This window comes from Microtus pennsylvanicus, chromosome 19, assembly GCF_037038515.1.
Source record: "Microtus pennsylvanicus isolate mMicPen1 chromosome 19, mMicPen1.hap1, whole genome shotgun sequence".
NCBI lineage: Eukaryota > Metazoa > Chordata > Mammalia > Rodentia > Cricetidae > Microtus > Microtus pennsylvanicus.
Genome location: NC_134597.1, coordinates 16220543 through 16231145, shown reverse-complemented (window position 1 = coordinate 16231145; position 10603 = coordinate 16220543). Strand labels below are relative to the sequence as shown.

General features: G+C 36.0%; 1 protein-coding gene across 1 annotated transcript in view; it reads left to right on the top strand.

Annotated features, from left to right (window-relative positions):
- Positions 1 to 7034: 7034 nt before the first annotated feature.
- Positions 7035 to 10603, top strand: part of Tspan12 (tetraspanin 12) — a 101107-nt gene continuing 97538 nt past the window's right edge. The window contains exon 1 of the mRNA XM_075953564.1: positions 7035 to 7365. The gene's annotated coding sequence lies outside the window, so the exon portion shown is untranslated. The remainder of the gene's footprint in view (positions 7366 to 10603) is intronic.

Genomic DNA, 10603 nt, shown 5'->3' with positions numbered 1-10603 from the left:
GTTCAAGATTTTCCAAACTGTAACACACTACAAACATTTCCCGTGCCAATGGACCGCTGTACAACTTGTGCAGCCCAAGGATTTACTTTGGAAAGCATTCTGCTCTTCAGATACAGAATAGTCCACCATTCACCCAGATTCACTGATACACATTGTGGTCTGCTGTTTTCATACATAGCCTGTGATTGATTCTGCTCCTGTTTTACATTTTCAGGATGTCAAACAAATAGGTTTTGACACCCTGTAGATTTTGAGGGAGATTATTTTTATGTAATATAATGCATTAGAGATTGATCATGATTCATGCATATCAAGCCAGTATTCCTTTTAATAACCAGGGAACATTTCACTGATGAATATGGAATGGTTTCTTAATCCATTATCCATTGACAGTCATGTAGAGTGTTTCCCATTTTAACAATTATTCATAGTTTCTATAAATATTTCTAAGATGTTTCACCCCATGTTTTCATTTTGGAGTACTCTTCGTAGGAATGGAATTGTTAAAATGTATGTTACGTGTATGCTTAACTTCATATAAATTTACTCTTTCCAAGTTAACCTGAGTCTTCCCAGTTTCAGTTGATGACATTATGGCCCACACTTGCTTTAGTTATTTTAATCATTTTTTTCCTTTCTAGACATAGACCCATAGTTGCATATTTAACTGACATTGCTCTAATGACTATTGATGTAGATTATCGTTGCATCATATCACCTTTTTTAAACTTCAATTTTCTTTTGTTGTTTTGAGATACAGTCTCAATCTGTAGGTCAATGTCTCCTGGAAATTTCTTTGAAACCAAAGCTGTCTTCAAGCTACTAGCAGTTCTTCTGCCTCAGTCTATTGAGAACTGGTGGTTAGACATGGTTTCTTGTTCATATTAGCCTTATCACCTTTGGTGAAATCTTTGCCTATTGAAAATAGTTATTCATTATGTCTTATAAATTCCTAGTATTTTTTGATACAAGTTTTTTCTTATATGTGTTTTTTTGCAAATAATTTCTTCCACTCTTTGGTTTTTCTTTTTGAGCTCTTCCAAGTGTTTCCCATGAAACAGATGTGTTTGCTTCATAAACTTAGTATTTGTCTTTTATCTACAATGACTTGCCATTTCATTAGGACTCTTTTGCCTTATTGAATATCACAATGAGTGCAACATCCATGAACATCAAATGTCTCTATGTTATCCAGTGTCCAGTTTCTCGTTGTTATTTCTACAGGGTATTTTTTGGCAAACAAATTCTTTAATTGTGGGGGAAACTTTAAAAATTGACTCCTAATCATTGGGTGCTTACATATACAAATTATTTCTGTGTACTGATTTTGTACCTTTCAGCCCTGATAAAATTATATGCTAATTTTAGAAATTTTATGACAAATACTGTACAATTTTCTACATAGACAGTTGTATAAGTAATGTACACAAAGGCAGCTTTACTCTTCCTTTTCATGCTAACTTCATTTGTTTGCAATATGCAGACCTTTATTTTGCAACATAATTGAGATCAACACTGTATTACTTCAAACCAAAGAGCAAACCTTTGCAACTTTAGTCTGTAGTGGTCATAAATATTGCATCTTTTACACTAAACACCTTATCAAGCAATGTCATAATTTTTATTTTCAAAATTTTTGCAGAGTTTAAGTAATTTATGAAAAAATAAATAATATATTTTACATATAATTATATATACTTAGGTATAGTTATATACTTATATATAATTTAAAAAGTTATGTATTAATTGTAAGAATTAAGTAATTTAGAAAGAACTTAAGTGAAAATATCTCTATGTCTCATTTCTTTTAAATGTCTCTCATTCTTCATTCTTGAATATTTAGATTTTCTATTGTAATTGCCCTTAGCTATAATAACTTCACTTAGTATTCTTTTATAGCAAGTTTATTGAAGCTCATTATGCTTTCTTTCATATGAAAATTCTATATTTTTCTTCCTGAAATACATTGTCGTTTAATTAATATTAGGTGGAGGTACTGCATGCCTCTAATCCTAGCACCGGAGAAACAGAGACAGGAGGATCTCTGTGAGTTTACGATCATCAAGTTTTATAGAGTTATGTGCTATTTAATACCACACAGTGAGAAGAAGGGAAGGAGGAGAAAACATAGTAGGGGGAAGAGGAAGAGGAGAAAGAGAAGGGGGAGGAGGAGAAAAAGGAGGCAGAGAAAGAGAAAGAGGAGTGGGAGGAGAAAGAGGAGGAGGAAAAGGAAGAAGGAGGAAGAAGAGGAGGAGAGAACAGATAAGGAAAAGGAAGAAGAAAATAATGTGAGGCTGGAAATTCTTCTCTTCCAGCAGATTAAAGACTTTTTATCCTTTGTTGTACCGTCTCCTTGGTTTCCTCTGGGAAATTTCTCATTTTTCCTTTGCGTCATCGGAAAAGAAGTAAAAGTGAGGCACAGAGCGCACGCAGCCCCACTGCATCATCTATGTTCGGCTCTCCTTCGCAGGCTGCCTGCTCTGACTCCCCTTGCCGTCTCTGGGAGATTCCAGTCCAGAGTTGTTATTTGTTTTCAGAAAGGGTTGGCTTCGTGAACCTATAATGGAAGAGAAATTGTATATACAGTGTTTATGATACTGTTTACTTTGTCCTGAATGTGTTTTTAAACTTTCTCTCCCAGAGAGGATGAGCTCATGGAAATGGGAGCTGATTCACGGCCATCAGAACATCACAGCGCCATCTCTGGAGATGCAGTCACTACAGTCCAACAGTGTATTCTGCCTATCATAGGGCATCAGTAGGCTTTCCTGTCTGATATCCTCACCATCTAGGAATTCTTTACCACAACGCTTTAGACCCAGAACATATAGATACTTCGGCATCAGTCGGTCCAGATGCATAACTTACTATTTGTGTATAAGACACTAAAATACATCAATACTTGGCTTTGAAAAAATCAGACCACAGTAATCTTATGGGGAAAATAGAATTCTAGTAACAAAGGAATCAAAGAAGCATAAGAGAAAGGAGAGACAATGTGTTCCTTTTCAAAGAGCAGCTGACCAACACTGTGATCAATACCATGCAAGGTATGTTCATGATGTAGGTAAGGAACTAGGAATGTTAATAGTTGTCCAAAGAATAGAGGCCAAATGATGAGCCTACATGGTATATCTGTGTGTCACTATCAGACTTAATCAAGACAAATTGGTCACCAAGCAAATGTTCATGTATGAACATAGCTATAGGTGAAGAGATTAAAGTCATGGCTTTCACTGAACAAGGTTCACATTGGGAATAGTTATTGTGTAAGATAATTCATAGCCTAAACTCAAGAAAATTCCTGCATAGATATGAATGACTATAAAGATAAAGAAAATATTTTCATATAAAATCTTTTATTCAAACCTTTTATTGAATACAATCTTGAAATTTTAAATGGTGTCAAAAGGAAAAGTAGTAAATGAATGTCAAGACATCTATGCAAACTATTTATAAGCTCTGATTATTACTATCAACCGAGAGGAATGCAAACACGGTGTTATTATAGGGAAAGATTGTACATTAGTATGTATAACATTGCCCTACTTTTGTAAAACAACAAATGAAAGCCATGAAAGAGAGAAAGAAGAGAGAGAGAGAGAGAGAGAGGAAGACAGAGAGACAGAGACAGAGAGAGAGACAGAGAGAGATACACTGAGACCAAATGTGCTCATGAACTGGTAATACACCTATATGGGAATGTAGATCATCTCTTGTTGAGCGAGGAAAGAGTATTTAAAAGATGAGCTAGGAACCCTTGTTTGTCTTTGTGCGCCTTTTGCATGTGTATCTCCCTTGTTACAACTAGCATCTGATACTGACAGAAATTCAACAAAATTTACATTTAAATCTGTGTCCGAGAAAATGTAAGCTACCTTATCACTTCATCTCTAGCTCCCTGCAGCCAATCCATGGTTCATCAAGGAAAACTTCTTGGGTAACTACGCTGTTTTTGATAACAAAAACTCATCTATCTAGAATCATAACATGAACTAGATACTCTCTCAAATACTCTTTGATTATCATGTTTTTGTATTTATGTGAATATATATATATATATATATATATTAAGTTCTTGAACAAATCTTCATATTATTCTCAAATAATTTTCTCCTCTATAACACTATCTGGAATAGAATTGTTAGTGTTTATAGTAGATGCTTCGGTCTATAACAAATATTCTAGAAACTTCAGCCTTGAAACTTTCTACGAATACATGTGTGTACAAATTGTGAACCTCAGTATGTTCCAACTGAACTAATAATAACAGATGGGGAAAGTGAAGAGCTCCACCTTCAAATAGTAACGTTTGCTGATCTGGGCACCATTGGTTTGCTTTGAACTTCTGTTCTTTTCTTCCAACCTCAAGGCTTCGGAAGGACTCTGACCAACCTCCATATACAACACTCAGGTTGAGAAAACTAATAGATAAAATAATGGATGTCTTCTTGTTTCCTTTGTCTTAGAAAAGAGTAATATCAGAATGCATGGAAGATAATGCTTGTAATGTTTTTATTTGACTTTAGCACAGATTGAAACTGAAAGGATCTATAATGAAATTTATAGTTTATTAGTTATTTCCCCTGTTGCGTCAGATGACAGAGCTGCGTAGTAACAACAGAAACCTAATGTGTATTTCAACCATTTATTCCTCTGGAGATGAGTTTTGGAAGGCAAGAATTAGTTATTTGGGTTTCATAAACATTCCTTTCAATTTTGTTTCGATTCAATTGTGTTTTTGCTTTTGGTAGTAGGGATTGAACTCAAAGTTTTGCACATTGTAGGCAAACTTCCTACCACTGAGCTGCATCCCCGACTCCTCTCACGTCTTACAGAGTGCCATATATTCAGCAATTAAGTTCAAGGTTTCAAAATAAATCAGTATAAGTGTTTTCTATATGTAACCAGAGGATAAGACAGAAATAACTGTTACTTAAAATCCCAAATGACAAGGAGACAGTAATAAAAATCCCCCTCTAATTCCCCGTGAATTTCAGAAAATCCCCCAGATACACTGAAAAAAATCATAAATAAATATGTTCTCATTGCTGTGTGTAGGTGTAGGCATTGTACTTATGACAAGGGAATGTGTTGTTTTGTTGCCTTAGCCAGTCATGATTGAGCAGTACAGCTTCCTTTGTAATGAGCAACTTAGAGCAATCTGCCTACATAATCTATACACACAACACTTAATACCAACATCATGAACCTTTGACAGTCCAATTGTATGGTGACGGTACTGAACATTAGTTAAGACTGTGGGTTTGGAGCCACACTGCTCAGACATTCGTCTCTGCTTCATTCATTACTCACTATAGATGCTGTGGAGTTAGTTTCTCTAAACATCATCTTCCCTAAATGCCAGCTATACTGTATAGCCTTGTGAAGAAGACTCCAGAGAGGTGTTCTGTGAAGCGCTCAGCACCATGCTTGGCACTTGGCCAGTAGATTGTATCTCCTAATCATTAACTGTTATAAGACATCTTCAAGGCCATTGATCTCATTCACTGAGCTGAAAAATAATTTCATATGCTTCCATTTTACTTAAAGAAGTTTAAATTCCATTACTTAAAGAAGTTTAAGTAAACTGGTGTGAGACCAACTCAGCTAATCCTCATATGAACCAGATCAAAGAAAAATTGTGAACTTTAGACAATAGAACATCCTCTTTGGAAGTGTTACCGCTTTCGGGAAGTTGCCTGAAGTCTTACTGTCAAAGGAAATAGTCCAGAGGAAACTGTCTCTGCAGCTTTTGAGAACAACAATATCAATTGCAGATTATTTAAACTAATATTTAAACCCTTAAGTTGTCTACTCTGAGGAATGAGGGGACGTTGAGGGCTTTTCTTTCTTTTTTCTTTCTATATTTTTTCTTCTTGGTGTCTGGCTATAGTCCCTGATTGCAGTGATCCCAGCGAGAAAACAAGAGAGGTACAGTGGTAACAGGAAAAGATAAAAAGGAGGAGGCAATGGCTTTATTAATTATTTATCACTGCAAGCTTAAAATAGCATATTCACTGTTCTAAATGCACAAAATCAAAGGGGGGGGGAATAGAGTAGAGTCAGCACCGACTTATCAGCTCCCAAGTGTTTGTACCATCTCATGGAATCTTTGCATTGATTGCATAAGATGTTCCATTGGGCTTGACAGGTCATCCTGCAGTGACAAAGTTCAGTGGTTTAGAGGCAAGGCGGATAGAGCAGGCGATTCTCAGAGGCTCTGGCTATCCACAGCACTATATATCCACAGCTCTTTAGCATTGTACTCCTTCATCATGCTAACACACACTTCCTAGTTTATTCCAGAAATGTAAAGAGTGTTTGTAATCTTTCCCAAATCATTGTATCTTGCAGAACTGATACGTTACTCCTATTCATTCCTCATTGGCCCAAACAAGTGCATGCACTCAAGAGAGAGAGAGAGAGAGAGAGAGAATGAGAGAGAGAGAGAGAGAGAGAGAGAGAGAGAGAGAGAGAGAGAGAATGAGAGAGAGAGAGAGAGAGAGAGAGAGAGAGAGAGAGAGAGAGAGAGAGAGAGAAACAGAATGCACAACTCATAGCAGGAGAAGAGTAACAGATACTGACAAGCAGTCGTCGCCCCCTCCCATAAAAGGCAATTTCTTCTTTTGAAGATGAGAATGTGAGATTCTGGGAGACGTGGACATCTAAGACAAATTCATGTTGCCAGTTAACAGTCTATTGGGATACACATCTCCCAAATCTTTCCAAATCTTCATTTTGTATCTTGTTGCTTCACAAACATTCACTTTTACATTAACATTAATGCAACACCCAAAACAAATACATTATTTCCCTATGGAGCAGTGAGGTTTACAACTCATACCAAGGCTGGATCCGTGTCCCAGTTTTTGATGAGACACTGATATTGCATCATGTACTTCCTTTATTGATACTGAGATAAATATTTTCAATTTCATAGTCCCATTTTTGTCTTGTTTGCTTCTCCTGTTCCAAACTCCTGTAGCACTCTTGAGCCCTGAAGGAATCTCTGTGTGCCCTTCCAGCCCAGTAAAACCATGGCATGTAGTTCAAAGACGGGGCACCAATTAAGCTAAGAACATTTTCCAGATTCAAGAGAGCCTCTGCATTTCGAGCACGGTCCCTGGATCAGTGGAGATAGCAGTTCAAAAGGGACCAGTCAGCTTCGTAAAACAGGCACCTTGGTTACCCATTAAATTTGCCTTTGTAAATAAAGCAGGGCCCGCTTCTCTTTGATCTTCGGAAGGCAGTTCAGCGTGCTATACATAGCACAGGGATGAAAGTAGAAGGGGCTGCTTAAAGTGAAATACACTGCCGTGTGATATACAGCTTCGGAACTGCTGCGGGAGGCACAAGGAATTTGTAAGTAATGTCCTTGTTTTGTAGTATTTTCATAGGGCGGTTGACATTAATTTCGGGGTTTTAAAAATTCATATAAATAACAATGGGCACTGCAGGGAAAGTTATAAAGCATGAGTCATAAATATGATTGATGATTCATAACCGCTTGCATGTACCTATTTCTTTTCTTTAAAATTTCATCTTATTTTCCATCAAGTGCCCTTTGTCAATCTCTCCGCTGACCCAGACTCTAATTTGTTTAATTTAATAGAAATGCCTCAATGACATACATTTGATTTTTATCCCCTAGCTGGTTGTCACGGCTTGTGTTTGTGTTGGTAGAGGATGGTGTGCTTAAAATAGAAAATAAAGCAGTTATTGTGTTTTCTATCTCAATGACCAGCTACTTGCTCCTGGTAACTGATGTCTGAGCCATATCCCCTCTCCAAATGTCAAGTTTTATCTTAGTTTTTAATAGCTGCATGACAAGGTGTCTGGTCATATCTAGCTTTTTCTTTATTTTTTGTTTTGCCATTTTAGTACAGAATTTAAATCTAAAGGGGTAAATCCCCATTGGATTGAACTTTTATAAAGGTAAGAGATGAGCTAGAAAGGGGAGGCTGGGGAGGGGTCCAGTATCTTTCTTGCACTGTCCCCTTTTCTCCCCATAGAAAGCTTTCTCGTGAGCAAATACAAATGATACGTGAAATCAACATTTTATTTTAACCTTCTCTAATGTTCATTAGAAAAATCCTTATTTTTTAAAAAGGCTAAGTTATCTCCAAAGTCTGAGTTTTCAGATTTATCAGATTGCATTTTCTTTAATAAAAATTTGAAAGTACCTACTTTTCAAAGATGCTTTTTTTTTTTGAGGTTGAGGTATGTTTCTTTTTTTTTGATGCTTTTTATTTTTAAAAGCAATTATCTTCCCTAATTTGCTTAAAACTTATTTTAAATAATATTTAGACTTGACAGCATGTCTTCAGTTTTTAAAATAAATTTTAATATCTTTAAAATTTAGAAGACAATTGTCCATAGACAAATGCATAATTATGTAATATCTAAGATCAGTGTATGCCAGAAAACATGGGGACTCCACAAAGATGCTCTGTTTAAATCTTTGGCAGCTACATGAAAGTGGTAGTTTGTTACAGCAATGAAAGAAAAATAATAAAGATTTTAGCACCGAGAACGCATTTGCACCTGTCCTGCGCATTTCAGGTGTGTGTATTTACCGAGGACTGAACCTAGATCGGGTGCTTTCTCGCTGAACCACAGCATCAGTCCCTTTCATAAACTAGAGAAAATAAGTGGGAAGGAACCTAGTTTAGTAAGAAATTTAAAAAAGAAGGCTGCATACACAATTCATCTAATAACTTTTTATATGTATAATTTATATCTCCTTTTTAATGAAAATAGCCTTATTGATTTTCCTCATTATACTGATAATAGAACATTAACACAGGAAAAAAATCCTCAAGCAAAATCCAGTCCAAATTCATTTGAACTATTACGAATTTTACCATTTTGAAACAGCTGCAGTTAGCATTTTGATGATTTTATGGAAATTGGAAATATATTCTATTCTTAAACCAAATCATTATTTCAAGATAATACTAGACTTGTAATGACTTCAAGTCAAGATTATAACACTTCTGACATATATTTAATGTTGCCAGAAACAAGTCCAGGATGACCAATTAAATTTGAGTAAGCAATGACACTTTATTTTCAGTCAATCTCTCTAGGACACACTAAAAAGAAAAATAACATGTTTTATCTACAATTCAAATTTAATCAGGTACTCTGCATTTTATTTTCTATGTATAGCATGCCTTCCAATATGATTTGCATACCTTAAATAAGAACAAAGGATTGAACATATAGTTGGATGCTATGAGCACACACAGATTTGACAATGTTGGGCAATGCCCGTGAAAAGTAAGAGCCCATTAGTCCTCTTGCTATCAACTCTAAGATACATTTTTATACTGTACATGATTAAGTTATAATCAGCAACATTTTCTAATGTTGGCTGGACAGAACAGAGTCATATTCCATTACCCTTAGGAGCTTCTTATTACCACTAGTATTAGAGGCAATATACAGTCATAAATATGTCTTTTAATCAGCAAACAATTGGAGGAGCAACTGTGACGTCTCCTTGCTAGATATAGCCATGTTTTTGATATGTTTTATTAGGAGCTAGGATGTGTAATTAACAAAGCTGAAGAAAAGATGGCTGTTTAGGAAGAAAAACGTGAATCTTTTCTTGGAAATTCTGGAGCCTCAATGCTGTTGGTGGCACAGAGACAAGGTGTGTGGAACAGTACCAAAGCCACTGATGTCAGGTCCAAAAATGACTGAATATAGTTAAATTCTGAGTGAGAAACACTATTAGGAATAATTTAAGTTGTTTTTCTTTCCATTTGCTGTAAACAGGAGGGAGACTTATGGTAGAATCTGTCCAAAATTAATCTGGGAAGAGCTTTAGCAAGCATACGATAGTAAGAATTAACCCCCATCTCTAAGAATGCCAACACAGAATCAGACAGATTCCTGTGCTTAAGAGCACTTACTTCTTTTGCGGAGGACCCAGGTTTGATTCCCATTACCTACATGGTGGCTGATAACTACCTATAGCTTTAGATCCAGGGAATCTGATGCCTCCTTTTGAGCTTCTTGAGCACCAGACATTTACAAGGTGCATAAACATGTTTACAGTCAAAATACTCACACACGTAAGTAAATAAATGAATAAATAAACAAATAAATAAATGTAACAAATTTCCGAGGAACATAGGTTAATGGTGGAGCAGTAAACCAGCATGCACTGGTCTCCAGGTTCATTCTCTGGTACTTCTATAACAAGCAAGGAAGCAAACAAGCCAACAAATTATCACACGAGATTGTCATATTTTAATTGACAAAATTTTATGCTTGCTAACAGAACATAAACTACTGTTCTACTGCAAGACTTACTAGGAAATGATCTGGAGAGATAGCGTGGTTGATAGATTTCTTGCCTATCATGCAGTAAGTCCTGGGTTGGATCCTAGAACTGCATCATCCAAATATGGTAGAACATACATGTAACATCAGCCATTGGAAGAGGAGATGACAGAGGCAAGAGGATCCCACGTTAAAGGTCATTCTCAGTTACATAGCAAGTTCAAAGCCAGCCTCAGATATACAAAAGCTTGCCTCAAAAAAAAAACAACAAAGTTAAAAAATTAAACCATCAACAGATCAATAAGGA